Source organism: Cygnus atratus, chromosome 14 (genome assembly GCF_013377495.2).
Source record: "Cygnus atratus isolate AKBS03 ecotype Queensland, Australia chromosome 14, CAtr_DNAZoo_HiC_assembly, whole genome shotgun sequence".
NCBI lineage: Eukaryota > Metazoa > Chordata > Aves > Anseriformes > Anatidae > Cygnus > Cygnus atratus.
The window spans coordinates 13,221,936-13,227,809 of NC_066375.1; the positions used below are offsets into that span (position 1 = coordinate 13,221,936).

A 5,874-nucleotide genomic window follows, 5' to 3' on the forward strand; every position below is an offset into this window, starting at 1 on the left:
CTTTTCAGCCAAGCCGATAATGCCACCTTGTGCTGACAGGAGGAAAGTTCACTCTTGGTCTGCTCTCCTTAAATGTGGTGCTATGACCAGACAGCATTTGTAGGCTCACACAAATAATATCCGTGCTTTTAAATTCTTTCACAGCCAATACCTTTTCCGTTTAATGTTGTGGCGAAATTATCAATTTCTCCATCGTGTTGTGGTGAAATTTATTTATTTCTCTATCATCCAGGAAGCTTTTACTGTGGTAAGGGTATGTAGCTGAATTCAGTCTCCCAGGGAAAACAAAAATTTCCCTTTGGAATTCATCACAGGCTAATTTTTCTTCTCTACGTGTGGCTGGAGAGCACAATGAAACAATAACACTTGAAAAGTACTTGAAAAAGAATAGGATTGGTGCAAAGAATCCTGAAATAATGTGAAAGTGCTCAGAGGGCAATTCCAAGAAATTCAGCTCTTAACAAGCTCAGAATAACAATTTAGCGCTCAAAACCAAACACACACATCTAAGTTAACAATACTTCTGAGTATTGCAGAGCAGCAAGAGCTGAGCAAAGCTTCTTGATGAAATGTAAAGCAATCCAGCTACTTTTGCCCAGTCATATACAGCTCACAAAATGCATGGTGCTGATGAACACAATCCCAAATCCCGTTAGCATTTCCTCAGTATGAAAGCTGGCCTCACTCCATTTTCCTGACTTTATTTCAACCCCAGCATTTTCTTCCTCTCAGACCATGTGACCATTCTCCTTTGATTCCCTTTTTTGTCCTTCGGTCAAGGCACCAGATGGGGAGCAAGTTATTCTGACCTTTATTGACTGCATTTGCACTGCAAAAGTAGTCACGCAGCACTGACCACCACTATGCTGCTAGCACAGCTGCCTAGGTAACACAGAGCTCCAGTTCCCTAAGCCTGAGCTCTTGCTGATTGCTGGGTAACATTTATTACATTCAATCCTCAAAGTGTTGGGTTCAGCCCTGAGATGAACGTATTAGACCTTTATCACAAAAAAGTTTTTCAAAGAAAGAAGCCAGTCAGCATGAATTTATTGTCTACATAGCACACACTTTCTGTGACTGAGAGCAGATATTCCTTTTTTTTTTTTTGCCTGTTTCAGAAATAGATGTAGGAGATCTCTCACCCAACAAGTTTGTTTCTTGGCAGGTAAAAAGCCTTTGCCATGGGAGCTCATACCCACACCCATCCCAAGGGTAGCGGCAGACAGCTTGCTGTAAGGGCCCCCACAGCTTCCCTCCTGGTTCAGTGCTCAGTGCCTTGTGCCCAGGGGAACAGCAGGAGGTGGCTGAATATTGGGGAAGAGGAAGGTTGCTAGATACCACGTAAACCCATAGGAAACCCAGCTATTTGTTTTGCATGTAGAGCTTGGTCATATAGAGCCAAATTATACTTGTGTATGTCATACATTAATAAAAAATATTCTCCAGTAATGTTTGAATACTTTTACGAGTATTTCTATATAGAATATAGCAAACGCATATTCAGTCATTGATGTTTTGTCAGCTGGATAGAAGGGCTTACAGATAAGTGACTAGCATTAGGGCCATTTATAGACTGGGAGAGCTCTCAAAAAATTAAGCACTGCAATTCATTTATGCAGAACTATGTGGCAGGCACCCACTAGACATAAACCCTCAAAACCTGTTAACTAACGCTACATGTGCTATTATTTTATCAAAAGCCCCATGGTTATTAACTCACCACTAACAACCTATATATAGACAGCATCACACTTCCAGATAGCATTGTGTACTTGCGTCACTGCTTCTCCATTTGTTCATATATGACACCTCAGCTACAGTAGCATCTATGATGGGTCAGGCACGTTGGTGAGAGTAATACACCCCTCTAACATGTAATCAATCACTCTAGTTAAACGGAGGTGGTTTTTTTTTCCCCCTCTGAATACGTAATTGTCTTCTTTTCCCTCCCCACCAGTTCCAATATATTTTACATACTTCGCAGCCTTCTACAAATCCTTTTTTTTTTGGTGGGCTTCCACCTCCCTCCAGGTCCAGGGAAGGAAGATAATTATAAAGTTCTTTCAAGTCAGGACCTGAAGTATGGAAAGGTTTTCTTGTGAAGTTGTACTGGCCGAGTAATCTTTTATCACAGTAGAAATAAGAACACCAGACCTTATTTCCTTTAAGGAAAACTTTGCGCATGTAATCTCCTTCAAAGTGCAGGCGGAAAAGAAGCCTTGTTAAAAATCTTCTTTCAACAGAAGCTATGGAGGAGCGTGCACATGGCAGGGGAGGCACCAGCCACCCAGTGTTGCCTTCCTGTCTCCCCAATCTCCTACTGACTGGATCCAACATGACTTTCAAATCCCCCTGTACCTGGCAGCCTTATGACACAATAAAAAACAAGAAGACCAAGTTTAAATATAAATAAATTTAATAAATAGGTCAATTGAAAGATGTAATTTTAAACAAGCAGTGAGATCGGCTTAACAATTAACAAACCGTTTTGGTAATTTGTCTTATACCTTGCCTAAAACCAACCTCTGATGTTCCAAGTTCACAGACCCTTTCAGGATGCCAGATCCTGAAAACAACCCCCTCTCTGGCAGAACTCATAACCGTGGGTTACGGCTTCCATCTTCTCGAATTTCATTTGAATGGGGATCTTCAGGGCAGGACCGCCGGCTACTCTTTTCTTCTGACCAGCACTGCTGCCCCTGCGGGCAGGGGAAGGCACAACCCCATTTACCTGGGGACAGAAAACACACAACAGAGTCAACCCGAGTAACACCCCGAGACCCCAAACCCAGCTAACCACCCCACCCGTTTTCACACTGAAGATGCGCTTACAAACACCACACCCGCTCCACAATTAACCCCGCAGCACCAGGGCCTTGTCCGCCTCCTCTCTAGGACCGGCTCCACGCGGAGCCGCTCCACTCTCGGCAGGCGCTGGCTCCTCTGCCAGCGGTGTAACGCCGCCCGGGCACGGCGCCGCGCCGGGGGCTGACTGCCGCTGGGCCGACCCGCCGGGACGGGGCTGGGCCCGGCACCACGGCCCCGGGGGGGCTCCTCCGCCGTACGGAGCGTACGGAAGAATAAAATAAAGCATATTTAAAACAAAAAATAAATAAATAGATTTTATTTTAAATAAGTATTTTTAAACAAATAATAAATAAATAATAAATAAATAAATAAATAAAACAAATAATATATATCTATTTAAATAAGTTGGAAACGTACGGTGTACCCCGCTTCCACAGCCCGGGAGGGGAGCAGACGCCCAGACCCGCGCTCTCACCTCATGGCGGCCCGGCCCAGCCCGGCCCCACCTCACCTCATGGCCGCGGCGCCCAAAGAGGCCGGGCCCGGCCGCGCCGCCGAGGTGGTTCCGCAGGCGCCGCCCCGGCTCGGCTCGGCCTCGCCCTCAGGGCGGGCCCGGCTCGGGGCCTCCCCCCACCCCGAGCGGCCGGGGGAAGCTGCGGGGACCGGAGGCGAGGCCCCCGGTGGGGTTCGCGTTGGTGTCGGCGGTTGGGTTGTGTCTGGCCGCGCGGTGCCCGCGAGAGTAAAGACAGAGTAAATGCCCCGAGTGTCCGTGACCAGGCGCTGAAGGTTATAAAAGCGCTTTGCAGCAGTGCCCCGCTCATGCCCCTACAGCGTGAGGTCCCACAGGGCGCTGCAGCCGCTGCTGCGTGAGGTGGGGATTGCCCAGGAAATGGGGCTGGCTCACTCGGTGCTTTTCCATGATTGTTCTTGAGCTTGCTCCCTCTTCCCGCAGCATCGGCCTTTCGTTTATTCCAGGGACTGTCCGTGGGGCACAAATTCCACTGAACCAGGGTGCGGTGGGTAGGGAAGGGCCAGGACGCTGAGCCCCACACCTGAGCTGCAGGGCTGCGGGGAGTACTGGCCCGAGGGGAGGCCAGGAGCTGAGGGGGGCAGTGGGCTTGGACAGGGACATAGAAAAAGGTGGATGCTTTAGAGCTGCAGATATTTTGCTTTCTGCATCGTAAAGCATTGCTCTTGCTCCTGCAGGAGTTTCCAACACTGGTTGTGCCACGGTCTGCCATATCTTGTGCTTGCGGCACATTCCAGTTTTGGCTCCTAATGACTGAAATGTTTTTGTTTCACACAAGTGATTGGGCTCGGTGTGGATGGGCCTAACACCACAGGGCAGAGCAGAGGAAGGGAACAAGCAGTCCCTTCTGCCTTTAGATTATATTCTATGAGGGGGTGAATGTTGCCCTTTGATCACCAGCCATGCTCACACGTGAGATGGGCTTTCCCTAGAGGTCCACTTTACAGATATTTGGGAAGCATTGCAGCTGCATGCTGGCGCAAATCCCTCGAGTGGATCCCTCGCACTGTGCCAGAAGAGTGGTTCATGCCCTGATTCAAACCATCCTGCTTATTTATGGGAGCAAAATCTCACAGACATGATCTGTCCTTTATTCTGTAACTGAGCATTTACTCGACAGGGGTTAAGCAGGCTTCTGGAGCCTGTTGTGTTGCTTTGAATACAGACTGCAGGGTTGTGCTGGGATGCAGGGAGTTTAGGGGAGGCTCTGTCTAGACAAGAGGAGCTCTTCTGAAGGCCGGCTGTGCTTTTGTTTTGTGGTAACATATCTCTAAACTGCCTTGAAACAAAGCATCTCAGACTCATCAGAGTCCCCAACACTGCACTTGTGGGAGAAAAAGAGCGTGTATTTAGCCTCTGCCAAGCGAAAATGAACAACAGGCCTAGCAGGTATCTCAGTATCAAAGAATAATGCGATGTTTCTGACATTGGCTGAGGCTGAAATCCCGCCTGGGAGAGGAGGAAGCACAGCACGGTTAAGCAGATGAAACCCCCCCAAAAGCTCTTGGCCAGTCAAGCAGCCTATGCGGCCAGCGCTGTGGCCGCTGTTCGGTCAGGCAGTGCAGGCACGCAGGAGGACCTGCTGCCCAGCCAGGCGCTCTTCGCGCTCGCCGTGTGGTTATGCTCCGCTCTGCAAACCAGGACCTGGCAGGACTGCTGCAGCACAGGCTCCAAGCAAGCCATCGCTGGGTTCGGCCTGTTCCAGGAGCAATTTCTCAGCAGTCGGAAGGGCTGCAGCAGATGTAGAGAGTGTGTTTGCCAGGAAGCTGTGGCAGAAATGGGCTTTACTTGATCCCCATGGCAGAGCTGATATGCTTCCCTTGGCATAACACCTTTTATCCAAATTTTGCAAATAATATGCACACATTTGTTTGACCCCCGCTCACTGCATGTGAGGAACCAATGCTCCGTGCCCAGTAACTACCCAGGAAAGCTGTGCAGGAGCGCAGGGAAATCTATGCTGTGAAGTAAGAGGCTGTTCCTGGCATGGAGATTCACTGAGTTCTGATATTTGGCATTCAGAAAGCTTTTGAAGCATCTCCTTGGTCCTGTTGAAAACATCTAACTATGAGAGGCAGGGCATATTAGTTTGCACCCCGTGCTGCGCTAATGAATTATACAGCTTCCAAACTGGAGCTGTTGCTCAGGCAGCTGGCTCAGGGGTTTGGAAGAGCGCATTGCCTGTACCGCAGCCACGGGCAACGGGACTTCAAGAACCAAAACCACGAAGTGCCCTCTATGTTTGCTGTTACTTGTCCCTCCATCACTGTAACTTTTCATCAGCTTTGGCAATACGCCTGGCCCTTCTGTCTTGGAGCACAGCCGAGAAACTGCTGTCCTTCATTCCTGGCACCCCTCGCTTAGCAACTGTTCTGCAGCCCCTGTCCAGTTTGACCATCCTGGGCTGGTTTGTGAGCAGTTGGGGTGCACTTCACTGTGCTGGGGGGCTCTCTTCTGAGCGCTCCCCACAGTGTCTTTGCTCTGTGAGCAACCCATGATGAGAAGAAAACCACATGTAGATGCCTTGCTGGTGACGA

General features: G+C 49.1%; 1 long non-coding RNA gene across 1 annotated transcript; it reads right to left on the reverse strand.

Annotated features, from left to right (window-relative positions):
• Positions 1 to 2,398: 2,398 nt before the first annotated feature.
• LOC118256157 (uncharacterized) lies at positions 2,399 to 3,370 on the reverse strand. Its single transcript, XR_004781157.2, has 2 exons — positions 3,226 to 3,370; positions 2,399 to 2,731 (listed from the first exon to the last, which is right to left on the reverse strand). It is a non-coding gene; the product is annotated as an uncharacterized LOC118256157 (long non-coding RNA).
• Positions 3,371 to 5,874: the final 2,504 nt, after the last annotated feature.